Source organism: Solanum lycopersicum, chromosome 2 (assembly GCF_036512215.1).
Source record: "Solanum lycopersicum chromosome 2, SLM_r2.1".
NCBI classification, from domain to species: domain Eukaryota; kingdom Viridiplantae; phylum Streptophyta; class Magnoliopsida; order Solanales; family Solanaceae; genus Solanum; species Solanum lycopersicum.
The window spans coordinates 54858150-54875889 of record NC_090801.1 but is presented as its reverse complement, the minus strand read 5'-3'; the positions used below and the strand labels follow the sequence as shown (position 1 = coordinate 54875889).

The following is a 17740-nucleotide window of genomic DNA, read 5'->3' as shown; positions in this document are numbered from 1 at the left end:
ACAAGACATCCACTTCGATACCCCAACCAATATTGTTGAATCTGCTTAGTACGCAAATAAGGCTCAAAATACTTGTACAATGTTGTGTCTTGTTATTTTTGACGTTCAAAAAACATCATTTTTAGGACCAATGTTTTATTGCCTCAAAATACAATAGTGCTCTTCATCTATGTTATGAAAATCGCTGTTAATGTCATACTGTATGTATGGAACAAAAAAATGATGGTCATTAATTAAATGCAACGTCGCCACAACTGGCCCAGAAGTAATAGAAACTTCGAGTTGACACTTTTGGCACAGACAAAAGAGTCTTGTAGCCTGTAAAACCTAATTCATTATGCTTCTCTGAAACAGGTTCTGTAAATACTAATCCTCTATCTTCATTTCTTCGTCACTAGGATGTTGCAGATCACCTCTATGTTGATTCTACAAACATTGCAGGCTGAATACCACTGGATATATGGATCGGAAGACAATTGTATTTTACGGATTAGTGTCATGATGCCAGATTTTGTGAGTGGCTTACACTTGCATACTATGATCTTTTGCCCTGCAGAGAGAAACTTGTTTTAGAGCATAGGGTACTATACACTGAAGTAAATTATTACCAATCTCAAATAGCATTGATGGAAACGATTGAGGTGAATAGTGCCACTGCATCTGATATGACAAAGATGCAGTGAAGACAGCAGCAAACACGGTCGTGACAATCAAAGTTGCAACAATCATACATGAATTTGAAGTGTCTTTTATCCACCTTTCCCCTTCTTTCAGTAATGACTTGTGCTCTTGCCTGAATAATTCTCTAGGGGTTTTCCCATGCATCCTTGTTTGTCCTGTTGCGGACTGAAGGGGTTACAAGTTTCTCCACTTCCTAGGATGATGTCGCTCTCACCTTGAACCACAATATTCTCTCTTTGCATCTGAAGTGCTGCTCCAGAAACCCTAAGAAATGTGTATAGTTTAGAAATAGAGAGGTGAAATAAATACCTGTGTCTCTGTTATGTGTCTAATCAACTGTAATATATACAAACGCGATCTTTCATAAGGTTCTTGGAGATGCTGGTGCAGCCTCACCATTATCTACTTTCTCATGTAAATTACTAAATAAAACATGAGCCAGGCTATTGTTCTCCCTGTACTCGTACACTTCTTGCAGGTAATTCCGTTCAGCACAACATCTAGTCCTCTTGATTCTGTACATTTATAGAAAAAGAGAACAGTTAAAAAGTTGAAATGACTTCACATGAAGTGGAAATTTTTCAAGAAATCGCAGAGAACATAATAAATGAATGAAGTAGCATCACCTTCTTCCTTTGGTATCTTGTTTCCAGTCGAAGCAACAACAAATGAGAATTAATAAGGACACCATTGCTCCAGCTATGATCTCAGGAGGGCTTGAATTCTATGATACAGAAAAAATAAGAATACTACCATTTGTTTTTTTTTTTTTGATTGAGTAGTTCAAGTCTAATCTTTAGTCTAAAGACATTATAATTTCATTATGTGTAGGTAGGTTCACCAAAATAATAGAATTAATTGTGCGGTGTGTTTAAGAGAAAGAGATGGAAGAATTAATGTTCCTTTCCCAACATAACGAAAGCGCACTTGTGAATAAGTTTCTGGGAAGAAGGAGAAGAAAATTTAGCTTAGAAAAATGAGTGGGAAGAAGGCATAATATTTTCCCAATACTATCAAGGGAGTTGTAATACTTGTGCAGGATACAACTGTTAGTTAGTAACATTTTTATAATCCAAATGAAATTAGTAAGTAGCTCTCTCATTTAGTAGAAAGTTGAGTTCATCCACTGTATTATCATAAGTGACTTTGGAATGCTCACATATCTCATCTTAATTCCAGAAAGAACTATATGACTATACAAAGGACCCATATCCAAGTTGCACCCGTTTGGCATGGGTACATCAAGGCGAATGAAGGACACATAACATAGATCAGGATTTTAAACTGAAGGTGATAGGTACCGAAAACTACATAAGCCTCCTGATGCAAAAAGTAGGCTTACAGGTGGACATGCAGCGTTCAACAGGAATAAAGTTCAATTATTGCAGCCAACATATCTCCACACAAAAACAAAAAGTTAAGGGATGTAAGGAAGTGCCCATACACTATCAAAGATAAATAGGGAAGAACTCTTATTGAATTGGAGTGAGGAGTAGTAACACTTTCAATACAGAAATGGAGAAGTAGTATACGATATATGATACTAATGTTTTAACTTTGTCAAGATTGACAGAGTACTTATTAAGATTGGCGGATAACTTAGGAGGGGAAGAATATGAAGCTTTAAAATGTTATTATTCCCCAAATCTTCAGAAACTTGAATCCTAATTAGTGTTTACTTGAAGAATCAGCAATCACATTGAAGCGTCGAGGAAAGCATCACAGACATCAAGTTCCACGTTCAGGTTTTTGGCTGAAGGCATTCCTGCAACCACTTCTTCTTCAAACCACGTTCCACGTTCCACGTTCAGGTTTGATCCTCTTCTGATTTTATGTTTGAGAAGAACATCATAAGGCAAGCAATACATTCATGCACAAACGGCTCAAATATTTCCAGACTGAGAAATCAGTGCATTTAAACAATGACATCTAGCTGCATTAAAGCAGATCATTCGACTGAAATTGTTGCTTGGGATTCATATCATATAATACCAAAAAAGTCAGGATCAGAACTTCACTCTCTTCCTCAATCATTCTTATCGTAAACAGTAAAAGAAATCTCAAATACTACAATATATAAAAAGATGTATTTTCTCAAAAGTACAATAAGTGTATAAAACAAAATAGTATGACCTCTTCAGTGACCACAGCACGCTACGATATCATTTGCTGACACAGATATTCTACCTCACACATAAAAATTGAATAACTAGCTACCATAACTAGAATAAACTTGCAAGTTTTTGCATGAAGGAATGAATTTAACCAGCCAAAATGAACACAGAAACAATCAGACAACGACTCAGCAGCACCAAAAGCCCAACAAGAACCACAATGTCCCTGAATACAAACAGTCAGATTGTTCAAATACCCAAAGAGACATTAGCATAAGAAAGAAAAACAAATGATTGAATTAGAACCAAGACAAATCTTCAGAAACTTGAATCCTAATTAGTGTTTACTTGAAGAATCACATATCACAGACATCAAGTTCAGGTTTTTGTCTAAAGCACTTCTTCTTGCCACACTCGTTTGTTCCTCTTCTGATTTTATGTTTGAGAAGAACATCACAAGGAAAGCAATACATTCATGCACAAACAGCTCAAATATTTCCAGACTGAGAAATTAGTGCCCTATAAACTTTGACCGATTTGACTTTCATTTTTTCTTATAATTTTGCCCTATATATGGTCAAAAATTGATAAATGTAAAATTATAAGTCCTATGGAAATGCGTGGTATTTTTTCGCGTAGATATCAAAAAAAAAATCAGGTTGGAAAAAAATCGCCTCGATCGGACATCAGATGCGCGTTTTATGTCCGTTTGAAGTTCAAATTTTCACACTAGTACTCCTTTAAAGTCACATTTCGTGAAACTTCAAGTGGCCGTAGATTTTTCCTCGAGCATCTTTTGGGGGCGATTCTTTTTTAAACTTGCTTATTTTTTTGAGATATACAAAGTAGACCCAATCCCTTTGACCGATTTGGCTTTCGTTTTTTCCTTATATTTTTATCCTATATATGGTCAAAAATCGATAAACGTAAAACTATAAGTCCTATGGCAGTGCGTAGTATTTTTTCGCATAGATATCGAAAAAATAATCAGTTAGGAAAAAAATTGGCTTGATCAGACATCGGATGCGCGTTTTATGTCCGTTTGAAGTTCAAATTTTCATAAGTACCCCTTTAAAGTCACATTTCATGAAACTTAAATGACCGTAAATTTTTCCACGAGCATCTTTTGGGGGCGATTCTTTTATTAAACTTGCTTATTTTTTTGAGATATAAGTGGTAGACCAAATACATTTAACCGATTTGACTTTCATTTTTTCCTTATAATGTTGCCCTATATATGGTCAAAAACCAATAAACGTAAAACTATAAGTCATATGACAGTGCATGGTATTTTTTCGCGTAGATATAGAAAAAATAATCAGGCTGAAAAAAAATTGGCTCGATCGGATATCGGATGCGCGTTTTAAGTCCGTTTGAAGTTCAAATTTTCACAAGTACCTCTTTAAAGTCAAATTTCTTGAAACTTCAAATGGCCGTAGATTTTTTCTCGAGTATCTTTTGGGGGCGATTCTTTTCTTAAACTTGATTATTTTTTTGAGATATACGCGATAGCCCCAATCCCTTTGACTAACTTGACATTCCTTTTTTCCTTATAAATTTGCCCTATATGTGGTCATAAACCGACAAACCTAAAATTATAAGTCCTATGGCAGTGCGTGGTTTTATTTCGTGGAGATATCAAAAAAATAATCAGGTAGGAAAAAAATTTGGCTCAATCGGACATCGGATGCGCATTGCATTTTATGTCCGTTTGAAGTTCAAATTTTCACAACTCCTCTTTTAAAGTCACATTTCGTGAAACTTCAAATTGCTGTAAATTTTACCTCAAACATCTTTTGGGGCGATTATTTTTTGTAAAACTTGATTATTTTTTTGAGTTATACGCGATAGACCCAATCCATTTGACCGATTTGACTTTCATTTTTTTCTTATAATGTTGTTCTATATATGGTCAAAAACCGATAAACGTAAAACTATAAGTCCTATGGTAGTGCGTGGTAATTTTTCTCATAGATATCGAAAAAATAATTACGTTGGAAAAAATGGCTGGATCAGACATCGGATGCGCGTTTTATGTCCCTTTGAAGTTCAAATTTTCAGAATTACCCCTTTAAAGTTACATTTCGTGAAACTTCAAATGGCCGTAGATTTTTCCTCGAGCATCTCTTGAGGAAAATTGTATTTTTAAACTTGCTTATTTTTGCGAGATATACTCGTTCGACACAATCTCTTTGATTGATTTGATTTTCATTTTTTCGTTATAATTTTGCCATATATATGGTCAAAAACCGATAAACGAAAAACTATAAGTCTTATGGAAGTGCGTGGTATTTTTTCGCGTAGATATAAAAAAAATAATCAGGTTGGAAAAAAATATTGGCTTGATCAGACATCGGATGCGCGTTTTAAGTCCGTTTGAAGTTTAAATTTTCACAAGTACCCCTTTAAAATCAAATTTCGTGAAACTTCAAATGCCATAGATTTTTCCTCGAGCATCTTTTATTGTGATTCTTTTTTTAAACTTGTTTATTTTTTTTAGATATACGATGTAGACTCAATTCATTTGACCGATTTGACTTTCGTTTTTTCCTTTTAATGTTGCCCTATATATGGTCAAAAACCGATAACGTAAAACTGTAAATCCTATGGCAGTGCGTGGTATTTTTTCGCATAAATATCAAAAAATAATCAGGTTGGAAAAAAAATTGGCTCTATCGGACATCGGATGCGCGTTTTAAGTCCGTTTGAAGTTAAATTTTCACAAGTACCCCTTTAAAGTCACATTTCGTGAAACTTTAAATGGGCGTAGATTTTTCCTCGAGCATCTTTTGGGGGCGATTCCTTTTTCAAACTTGCTTATTTTTTTGAGATAAACGCGGTAGAACCAATCCCTTTGACCGATTTGACTTTCATTTTTCCTTGTACTTTTCCCGGGAAAAGGGTCTGATATACCCCTCAACTTTGTCATTTAGAGCTGATATACCCCTCGTTATAAAAGTGGCCCATATATACCCCTACTTGTAAACAAATGGCTCACATATACCCTTTTCCTCTAACGGAAATGAAAAAATAATAATTTTAATCTAAATTTTTATTATTTTTTTCTAAAAAATATAATCCCATATGAGTAAATTTAATCCTCGTCAAACATATTTTTTTGACTTTTTTTTGTTTCAATGACTAATTTATAATTATTATTTTGATAATCAAATTTATTTATGTTTCACTAATATTCTTGTAAAACTTATTGTAGATGACCAAATTTTTTATTCTAATACGAAATTAAATAACAATACACAAAAAAAAATAGTTTAAATTTTTTTTCTTTAAACTAAGGAATGAAAGAGAAAAACAAAATAAGAATAAGAAACTCAAATAATTATAATAAAAGAAGTCAAAAATTAATTTATGTATGAAAAAAATTAAAATATACCTTGAACTTTGATAGAAGAATCATATATACCCCTAAATAATTTTTTTTTAAAAATAGAAGCAACAAATATAAATTTGAAACAAATTTTTTAACTTCCGTTAAATGAAGGGTATATGTGAACCATTTTGTAACGGCAGGGGTATATGTGAGCCGTTTGTATAACGGTAAGGGCATATATGTGCCACTTTTATAACGAGGGGTATATCAGCTCTAAATGACAAAGTTGAGGGGTATATCAGACCCTTTTCCCTACTTTTCCCTATATATGGTCAAAAACCGATAAACGTAAAACTATAAGTCTTATGGCAGTGCGTGGTGTTTTTCGCGTATATATCAAAAAAATAATCACGTAGGAAAAAATTGACTAGATCGAACATAGGATGCCCATTTTATGTCGGTTTGAATTTCAAATTTTCACAAGTAACCCTTTAAAGTCACATTTCGTGAAACTTTAAATGGCCATAGATTTTTTCCTCGAGCATCTTTTGGGGGCGATTTTTTTTTAAAACTTGCTTATTTCGTTGAGATATACGCGGTAGACCCTATCTCTTTGACTGATTTGTCTTTCATTTTTCCTTATAATTTTGCGCTATATATGGTCAAAAATCGATAAATGTAAAAAATATAAGTCCGATGGAAGTGCATGTTGTCTTTCGCGTACATATCAAAAAAAATAATATGGTTGAAAAAAAAGTGGCTCAATCGAACATCGGATGCGCGTTTTAAGTTCAAATTTTTCACAAGTATCTCTTTAAAATCATATTTCGTGAAACTTCAAATGGCCGTAGATTTTTCCTCGAGCATCTTTTGGAGATGATTCTTTTTTCAAACCTTCTTATTTTATTGAGATATATGTGGTAGACCCAATTCCTTACAGATTTGACTTACATTTTTCTTTTTCATTTTGCCCTATATATGGTCAAAAACTGATAAACGTAAAACTATAAGTCCTATGGCAGTGCGTAGTATTTTTTCGCGTATATATCAAAAAATAATCAGGTTGGAAATAAAAATTAGCTCGATTGGACATCGGATGCGCGTTTTAAGTCCGTTTGAAGTTTAAATTTTCACAAGTACCTCTTCAAAGTCATATTTCGTGAAACTTCAAATGGCCGTAGATTTTTCCTCGAGCATCTTTTGGGGGCGATTCTTTTTTTAAACTTGCTTATTTTTTCAAGATATACGATGTAGACCCAATTCATTTGACCAATTTGACTTTCGTTTTTTCCTTATAATGTTGCCCTATATATGGTCAAAAATCGATAACATAAAACTGTAAGTCCTATGGCAGTGCGTGGTATTTTTTCGCATAAATATCAAAAAAATAATTAGGTTGAATAAAAAAATTGGCTCTATCGGCATCGGATGCGCGTTTTAAGTCCGTTTGAAGTTAAATTTTCACAAGTACCCCTTTAAAATCACATTTCGTGAAACTTTAAATAGGCTTAGATTTTTCCTCGAGCATCTTTTGGAGGCGATTCCTTTTTTAAACTTGCTTATTTTTTTGATATAAACGCGGTAGAACCAATCTCTTTGACCGATTTGGCTTTCGTTTTTTCCTTATACTTTTCCCTATATATGGTCAAAAACCGATAAACGTAAAACTATAAGTCTTATGACAGTGCGTGGTGTTTTTCGCGTATATATCAAAAAAATAATCACGTAGGAAAAAAAATTGGCTCGATCGGACATCGAATGCGCCTTTATGTCCGTTTGAATTTCAAATTTTCACAAGTAACCCTTTAAAATCACATTTCGTGAAACTTTAAATGGCCATAGATTTTTTCCTCGAGCATCTTTTGGGGGCAATTCTTTTTTTAAACTTGCTTATTTTGTTGAGATATACGTGGTACCCAATCTCTTTGACCGATTTGACTTTTGTTTTTTCCTTATAATTTTGCCCTATATATGGTCAAAAACCGATAAACATAAAAATATAAGTCCTATGGCAGTGCATTCTATGTTTTTGCGTAGATATCGAAATAATTTGGTTGGAAAAAAATGTGGCTCGATCGGACATCGGATGCACGTTTTATGTCCTTTTGAAGTTCAAATTTTCACAAGTACCCCTTTAAAGTCATATTTCGTGAAACTTCAAAAAGCCGTAGATTTTTTCTCGAGCATATTTTGGGGGCGATTATTTTTTAAAACTTGCTTATTTTTTTGATATCTACGCGGTATCCCCTATCCATTTGACCAATTTGATTTTGTTTTTTACCTTATAATTTTGCCCTATATATGGTTAAAAATCGATAAACATAAAACTCTAATTCCTATGGCAGTGTGTGGTATTTTTTCGCATAGATATCGAAAAAATAATCAAATTTGAAAAAAATTTGGCTCTATTGGACATCGTATTCACATTTTAAGTCCGTTGGAAGTTAAAATTTTAACAATTACCCCTTTAAAGTCACATTTCGTGAAACTTCAAATGAACGTAGATTTTTCCTCGAGCATATTTTGGCGGAGATTCCTCTTTTAAACTTGCTTATTTTTTTGAGATAAATGCGGTAGACCCAATCTCTTTGGCCGATTTGACTCTTTTTTTTTATAATTTTGCCCTATAAATGATCAAAAACTGATAGACGTAAAACTATAAGTCCTATGGTAGTGTGTGGTAATTTTTCGCGTAGATATCAAAAAAATAAACAGGTTGGAAAAAAATTTGGCTCGATCGGACTTCGAATGCGCGTTTTATGTCCGTTTAAAGTTAAAATTTTCACAAGTACACCTTTAAAATCATATTTCGTGATACTTCAAATGGCCGTAGATTTTTCCTCGAGAATCTTTTGTGGGCGATTATTATTTTAAAATTGCTTATTTTTTAGAGATAAACGCAGTAGAACCAATCCCTTTGACTGATTTGACTTCGGTTTTTTCCTTATACTTTTGCCCTATATATGGTCAAAAATCTATAAAAGTAAAACTATAAGTCCTATGACAGTGCGTTGTGTTTTTCACGTATATATAAAAAAAATAATCACGTAGGAAAAAATTGGCTCGATCGGACATTGGATGCGCGTTTTATGTCCGTTTCAATTTCAAATTTTCACAAGTAAACCCTTTAAAGTCACATTTTGTGAAACTTTAAATGGCCATAAATTATTTCCTCGAGCATCTTTTGGGGGCGATTCTTTTTTTAAACTTGCTTATTTTGTTGAGATATACGTGGTAGACCCAATCCCTTTAACCGATTTGATTTTCATTTTTCTTATAATTTTTTCCTATATATATTGTTAAAAACCTATAAACGTAAAACTATAAGTCTTATAGAAGTGCGTGATATTTTTAGCGTAGATATCGAAAAAATAATAAGGTTGGAAAAAAATTGGCTCGATCGGACATCGGATTCGCGTTTTATGTCCGTTTGAAGTTCAAATTTTTCACAAGTACCCCTTTAAAATCACATTTCGTGAAACTTCAAATGGCCGTAGATTTTACCTCGACCATCTTTTGGGGGCTATTCTTTTTTTAAAGTTTCTTATTTTTTTGAGATCTATGTGGTAAACCTAATCTCTTTGACCGATTTGACTTTTATTTTTTCCTTATTATTTTGCCCTATATATGGTCAAAAACGATAAACGTAGAACTATATGTCCTATGGAAGTGTGTGCTATTTTTTCACGTAGATATCAAAAATATAATCAGGTTGGAAAAAATTGGCTTGATCTTACATCGGATGCGTGTTTTATGTCCGTTTGAAGTTTAAATTTTCACAAGTACCCCTTCAAAATCACATTTCGTGAAACTTCAAATTGCCGTAGATTTTTCTTCGAATATCTTTTGAGTTACTTAGTAGGATTATCTGCCACTAAATCATATTTTGTTTTTAGTCCATTTTGGTTTAGCAGTAGGAATGAAAGGTCAAGTTCAAGATACCAATCATATGGAAAAGAAATTGATCCAAACAATGATAGGCATGTTTTCTGTCTTTTATTCTCCAAATTATCATTACTATGTCAAAACAGTTCAGAGTCAAGATAAAAAAAACTCTCAAGGTATGGCTATTTCAGTGAAGTGATTACATTGACACGTGTGGAGAGTCGAAAAGAAAATAAACATGAGTTGCAGACTTGTTGGAATGCACAAGACATCCACTTCGATACCCCAAGCAATATTGTTGAATCTGCTTAGTACGCAAATAAGGCTCAAAATACTGACATTCAAGAAACATCATTTTTAGGACCAATGTTTTATTGCCTCAAAATACAATAGTGTCCTGTAGCCTGTAAAATCTAGTTCATTATGCTTCTCTGAAACAGGTTCCGTAAATACTAATCCTCTATCTTCATTTCTTCGTCATTGGGATGTTGCATAATTTATCACCTCTATATTGATTCTAGAAACATTGCAGGCTTGAATACTACTGAGAGAAACGATTGAGGTGAATAGTGCCACTGCATCTGATATGACAAAGATGCAGTGAAGAAAGCAGCAACCCTAAGATGATGGCAGCATAATCTTCTCTTCCTACTATATATTGGTTTAAACAATGATATGTAATTAACCCAAACAAGAAACTTTTTGATTGATTATATTATATTTACGTATAGTTCAGAACAGTTGCAGGTAATTCCATTCAGCAAAACATCTAGTCCTCTTGATTCTGTACATTTATAGAAAAAGAGAACATTTAAAAAGTTGAAATGACTTCACATGAAGTGGAAATTTTTCAATATGAAATGCATTTACTCACAAGTCGATCATTTAATGTGAGGTTTTAACTCACAGTAATAAGCATTTGAGATCCCTATCACACGCGTGCCTCAGGGTAGGAGGGGCCCCGAGGCCGCCTCGGGGGCGGGGGGGCGGGGGGCGTCCCCGACTGTTCTACCAGAGAACTTGCTGAAAAATGCTGCATGTAAAGCAGGATATAACTAACCGCACAAAGTATTCAAATTCCCTTTCTGCCCACTGGATAATTCACCAACCAGATTCAGTAGTAGTCAAAGAAATGGTAGAGACAATGTGGCTGAATAAGTCTCGGGATAACAAGGACAAAGGGGAAGGAAAGCCTCAATACTTTTCTGAAGACGAGATCTGTACGAATTAACAAGTAGCTCATTCTCGAGCATCTTTTTTCTTGTATACAAAGAAGATTTCCAGCTCAGGATGACTTCTTTCAGCCAGAAGGAAGAACATCAATATTCTCCAAAAACAACATGTTTTCATCTTCCATGTCATTCATTAGCTTCTTGGACATCACCACCAGTTCGGCTCCATTCATCCAATTCATTGAGCTCATGTTATGTTTCCACAACTTCCTCGGACAATCTGCAATGACAAGAACATATTAGAAGATTACATGAGTTCATTTAAGTGTGTATATGATTTGGCCAACCATATCCAAGTTGCACCCGTTTGGCATGGGTACATCAAGGCGAATGAAGGACATATAACATAGATCAGGAGATTAAGGTGATAGGTAAAGAAAACTACATAAGCCTCCTGATGCAAAAAGTAGGCTTACAGGTGGTGGACATGCAGCGTTCAACAGAAATAAAGTTCAATTATTGCAGCCAACATATCTCCACACAAAAACAAAAAGTAGAGGGATGACTGAGGAGTAGCAACACTTTCAATACATGGGAAATCATCTTCTTCTTCACTGTTTAGATGTTCCGCTTTTGCAGCTATATGAAAATGGGGGGAAAAACCTTTAAATTAAAATGATTTATACATGTTTGTTGGCCAATTTAATTAATCAAAACAAATTAACTTATATTTCCTTATTGAAAAACTTGACAAGGGTAGTATAATGGTAAATTTACCTAGTTTCTTTTTAAGGGACATGAAATCCAAATTGGTGACATATAACAGAAATGGAGAAGTAGTATACGATAGATGATACTAATGTTTTGACTTTGTCAAGATTGACAGAGTACTTATTAAGATTGCGGATACTAGTGTTTACTTGAAGAATCAGCAATCACATATCACACTGACAGGAAAAAATTTATTAGTCGAGCATATAGAAAAGATGTATTTCCTCAGAAGTACAAGAAGTGTATAAAACAAAACAGTATGACCTCTTCAGTGACCACCACAGCATGCTACGATATCATTTGCTGACACAGATATTCTGCCTCACACATAAAATTGAATCATTAGCAACCATAACTAGAATAAACTTGCAAGTTTTTGCATGAAGGAATGAATTTACCCAGCCAAAATGAATACAGAAACAATCAGACAACGACTCAGCAGCACCACAACAAGCCCAACAAGAACCACAATGTCCCTGAATACAAACGGTCAGATTGTTCAAATACCCAAAGAGCAATTATTGAATTAGAACAAATGATTGAATTAGAACCAAGACAAATGAACTAATCACAAAACAAATAATGCATAAGGAAGAAAAACAAATGATTGAATTAGAACCAAGACAAATGAACTAATCACAAAACACTACCAGTGCACATCAAAAGATGGAAAGCATTAGCACCACCCAATAGAACTCTACAGCACTAAACCAGTGACCTTTTAGTTTGATCAGAGTACAGTGACAGTAATATCTTCAGTTATATTACCTGAAGGTTTCAGATTCCGCTTTAGCTTGGGATATTGGATTTTCTGCAACAACCTGCTTGCCGTTCACAAAAGAAATTATGTATTCAACAATGGACTACAGGTATAGGCTTCATCATATGGTACTAATTTAACCAACCAAGACTTTTGCAATAATTGGACCTAAAACATCCATATAATTCAGACTAGACTGTCAACCTTATAAATGCTCTTAAATTGAATCCCTAACATCCCAGCCGTTGTAATGTCGAAAGCAACATTGAGAATATGAAAGAGATTAAGACCATGTAATTTTCTCACTCACACAACCATTGTTGCAAAATGTATAGTCATAAGTTAAAACAGCCAAAAACAGACAATAATTGATTTTGGTACATTAATATTAAGGAGTTAGTTGAAAATATAAAAACAAATGTTTTTCATTTTCATCGTTTAGCAAACGACTGTGCTAACTAACTAAGTCTTAAATCATTGTGCCTGCCCTAAGTCTTACTACTCACATATTATGGCATCAGCATCTAAATAAGTTAGAGCAAGATAGCATCAAGTTCAGGCTCTGCTACCTTTTCCAAACTTGCCAATTTACAAATTTTGAAAAAAAAATAACTAAGGAGTCACCAAATTATTTTAAAAAGGAAATCTTCGAAAGAAAAAAGTAGAGGCCACCCTCTCCCCCCCCCCCCCCAGCAGCCCCGAGCAGCCGTCGTGCCCCGAGGCCGCCGCCCCCCGAGCAGCCTCGAGGCACCGTCGTGCCCCGAGGCCGCCGCCCCGAGCAGCCTCGAGGCACCGTCGTGCCCCGAGGCCCCCCCCCCCGAGCAGCCTCGAGGCACCGTCGTGCCCCGAGGCCGCCCCCCGAGCAGCCTCGAGGCACCGTCGTGCCCCGAGGCCGCCCCCCGAGCAGCCTCGAGGCACCGTCGTGCCCCGAGGCCACCCCCGAGCAGCCTCGAGGCACCGTCGTGCCCCGAGGCAGCCCCCCGAGCAGCCTCGCGGCACCGTCGTGCCCCGAGGCCGCCCCCCCGAGCAGCCTCGCGGCACCGTCGTGCCCCGAGGCCGCCCCCCCGAGCAGCCTCGAGGCACCGTCGTGCCCCGAGGCCGCCCCCCCGAGCAGCCTCGAGGCACCGTCGTGCCCCGAGGCCGCCCCCGAGCAGCCTCGAGGCACCGTCGTGCCCCGAGGCCGCCCCCGAGCAGCCTCGAGGCACCGTCGTGCCCCGAGGCCGCCCCCCCACCAGCCTCGAGGCACCGTCGTGCCCCGAGGCCGCCACCCCAGCAGCCTCGAGGCACCGTCGTGCCCCGAGGCCGCCACCCCAGCAGCCTCGAGGCACCGTCGTGCCCCGAGGCCGCCACCCCAGCAGCCTCGAAGCACCGTCGTGCCCCGAGGCCGCCCCCGACCTAAAAAAAACAAAGTTAGAATGCACTTAAACAATTCAATTTATATAGTTTAACAAAAAGAAGACATAAAAAAAATGAGTTGGGTTGAGTAATCATCAAATATTGTGTTTCTTACCCAATGAAGTTTTTCTAACCTTTCACAATGAAGGGAAAAGGATTGAACCAAGGGTCTTGTTTTATCCCATCAATCTTGATCTTCTCTGCATGTACATGGTTTTGAGTATAAATCACTATACTAACATGACAGAAGTGATGCTGAAGTTTCACAAATTAATCAAGATAAAGGAGATGAGAAAAGGAACAATTAGAGCAGAAGACAAGACAAACATTTTAAATGACCAAACAGGGAAATTTTGATCATGGATGAGCCAACTGATCATGCTAGGTAAAAGGGAAATTTTAATCTACTCTCAGTGAAAATCAGCTTATAAAGTAATAATAGAAACCTTAGTGTGAAAACTTTTCTTCAACCTAATAACATAAACATTAGAACTTTCTTCAAATGTTCGAAATGCAAAGTGGCAAGATTCATAATACTTTTTAACCATTAAAGAATACTTAACTCAGACATAATTTTAGAAAAGATTCAACTTCCAAATATCACAATCTTGGCCAAAAAATTGAAATCCCGTAAATCCCCTTGGATCAAAAACCCTCATATCATTTCACTTGATTTTCAGAACTTTAATTTCACCCTCATATCAAAAACCTTCAATCATTTTACTTGTCTAAAATCTTAGAATAAACCCACCCCCACCCACCCCAAAAAAAAAATCACAAAACTCATCGACATTTCACTTGCACAAATTTATAGAAACCCCATTAGGCATACAGAAGATGATTCCAACATACAGAAAATGAATCATTGAACCAGTAATAAGAAAAATACACACAAAAAAATATGATAAATACTTTCCTACAGTAAAAAAGAAATACACATAAAAAATTTGAGACCAAAAACAGGAAACACTCACACAAGGTTGGAAGAATAAGAGATCAGCAGAGACAGTTGATGATTCGATACATTAGAAAATTCCCGTCGTTTCTTGGTCGCTCCAGCTTTCAATTTCGATTTTCAAATGTGAATATACGTTAGAAGCAGACAAGGGTTTGAATTGAAACTTTAGTGAATGAATTTTCAAAGAAATATTTTCAAACTTGAAATAGATGGAATAATAATTGAAGATAAATGATCCCAGGCATGATTTACTAAATTACACATTTCTACGAGTTGATTTTGAGGTTCAATTGATCAATCAATCAACTAAGCCCCTAAACCCTAAGCCATAGGAAAAAGTAGCTGAATACGATCGAGCAGTGGGATTCAAGAAGCATACCAATGTCTGTCTCTCATCATTTGCCTGACAACCAGCTCCTTCTTGTTTTGTCCTCGCCACCAAGATCTTCACCATTGTCTGCAGCATACACACCCAAAAAAAACTTGATTTCTTTTAAAATCCAAATTGAAAATGGAATTCAAACTTATGCAGAAGAAGAGAGAAAGACCTTTAACAAGAGCCGTTGTATCGATGAGAGAAGAGAAGAGAAGAGAAGAGCCGTTATGGGTGGAACTGATAGTATGTATTTATAGTGTGCTTTCTCAAATTGGAATTTAAATTTACATTGAAAAGGATTAATAGCAAGAGCCGTTATTTTTTTATTTTTTTTTTGAAAATACAATCTAACTAATTAATACTAATTTAATAAGATATTTGATTGAAACAAAAGGCGGTAGGCGGTGGCGACTTCAGATGTCACGGAAGGTTTGGGGCGGAGGAGGGTGTTGGGGTGACTGAGATTCTGTTAGAAAGGTTATAACTGTAAAATGACAAATCGATTTCTGTTTTACCCTTCTTTCAATTTTATTTTGATAAAAATATGTTTCATATAATGTAAATTAAAATATTTATAGTTTAACTTTAAAAAATGAAATTGTGATAGCAAAAAATGAACGATGATAATAACATTTTTTTTTATAATTCAATTCATTTTTTTAATTGAATTTTCAAATCTTGTGAATCATAAAAATAAAATAAGATATGAAAATATGTTTAATTTAGAATTTCAAATGACATATAAAAAATAACTTTTGAACTATGTAAATACAAAAGATGTGATTTTAGTATCAAAAATAAAATTGGCATATACCCAACTAATTTCTATTCCCGTGAGGGTAAACTATCTAATATGAAGTCGAAATAGATAGTAATTGTTGACAAAGTCATACAATCAAAAAAAAATCGAATCTTTATTCATGTTAAATTTGATTAGGACCAACAATACCCAATTAAGTTTTGATTCCACAAGGGTGAACTATTCTTAATAACCTATGATATATGGTATGAAAACAAAATAAATAATAATTATCGACAAGTCATGTGATGAAAAAAATTCATTCTCAACCCTCATACACGCAATGTTATCATGTCCCAAGTCATCCCCTTAACTCAACTAAGTTGCCTCATACACGCAATGAGAACTCATCATGCCCCAAGTCATCACCTTAACTAAGTTGTGATTCCGCGAGGGTGAGCTAACCTCTGCTCCATTTGAATTCCAGGCTACAACTTATCGATATGAAGGTGAATATCATATGGTGTACACATCGCCCGTCACACTGTGAGAGCTCCATGCCCAAAGTTATCACCTTATCTGCATAGGAGGGCACAAGGCAGAGCAACAAGATAGCTGGAAGGTACCTCCTTTGAACCAAAGTTTTCTTAACAAAAGCAAACTCAAAGCTCACATCCAAAATATAATATATGATTAAGAATGAATGAAAAAAAAATATTAACAGTATAACTTAAAATATAGGAGTGAACACCTTTGGACGAAAATGGATTTAATATGATAAAAGACAAGATCATCGAAAATAAGAAAATGTTATAATGCGGAGCAAAATGAAGTAAGCAAATATCAAATTTACACAAGGGGTGAATTTGTTCATTTGCATAACAAAATCCAACTTCCACAAAACTTGAGTTGCAGATCGACATAAGATCTGAAAACAGTCGTATATTACATGATTTTAGTATACAATCATGGGCGCTGCCTATGTTTAGCCTCGTCATCATCATATACAAAGCTTTGGTGTATGCAAACCGCCTCTTGAGTAAGCATGTTGGAGAACTTGATGACTGTCGAGTTTGTTGTTCACCTAGATAGTTTAATTATTAGAGAGCGGGCTGAACCTCGATCAAATCTGAGTTACCTGTTTTAGCCGTGTCAAGTGTCTGACAAGGAAGTTGGTGATTCAAATCACTCCTACAATTGTTCTCATCAAATACTGGACGCACAAGCTTCCTACGCTTGAATGGCTTATCAGCTGAATCCTTAGCCACTGCAGTTTGAGAACTGTTTCCTTGTGCATTCTGAAGGACTGTGTGTTCATTAGCATTTGTCTCTTCTTCTTTGTTTAATTTAACAGTACTCTGTTCTGAAGTTCGATTCGTCTCCCTCCTGCGCTTGAAATCCACCATTCTGGTCTCTGCCAGAATATGGTTCATGGTTTCTTCAAGAACTTCATTTGCACTTCCTTTGAGAACTCTCATCATTGAATCAGCAGTCTGCTCTGCATCATTCTTGACAACTGAAGCATGTTTTCCTGACCAGAACCAACTTTTCGGATAAA

The 17740-nt window shown here is 35.7% G+C and overlaps 2 long non-coding RNA genes across 3 annotated transcripts; both read right to left on the bottom strand.

Moving 5' to 3' along the window:
- Nucleotides 1–10692: 10692 nt before the first annotated feature.
- LOC138341767 (uncharacterized) lies at nucleotides 10693–11014 on the bottom strand. Its single transcript, XR_011214705.1, has 2 exons — nucleotides 10886–11014; nucleotides 10693–10795 (listed from the first exon to the last, which is right to left on the bottom strand). It is a non-coding gene; the product is annotated as an uncharacterized lncRNA (long non-coding RNA).
- Nucleotides 11015–11063: 49 nt separating this feature from the next.
- On the bottom strand, nucleotides 11064–15754 carry LOC104645918 (uncharacterized). 2 transcript variants are annotated; one of them, XR_011214704.1, is made up of 8 exons: nucleotides 15616–15754; nucleotides 15447–15524; nucleotides 15084–15168; nucleotides 14225–14309; nucleotides 12723–12775; nucleotides 12353–12430; nucleotides 12219–12271; nucleotides 11064–11463 (listed from the first exon to the last, which is right to left on the bottom strand). It is a non-coding gene; the product is annotated as an uncharacterized lncRNA (long non-coding RNA). The 2 variants fall into 2 exon arrangements; XR_011214703.1 differs by having other exon boundaries at nucleotides 14244–14309.
- Between the last annotated feature and the right edge of the window lie 1986 nt (nucleotides 15755–17740).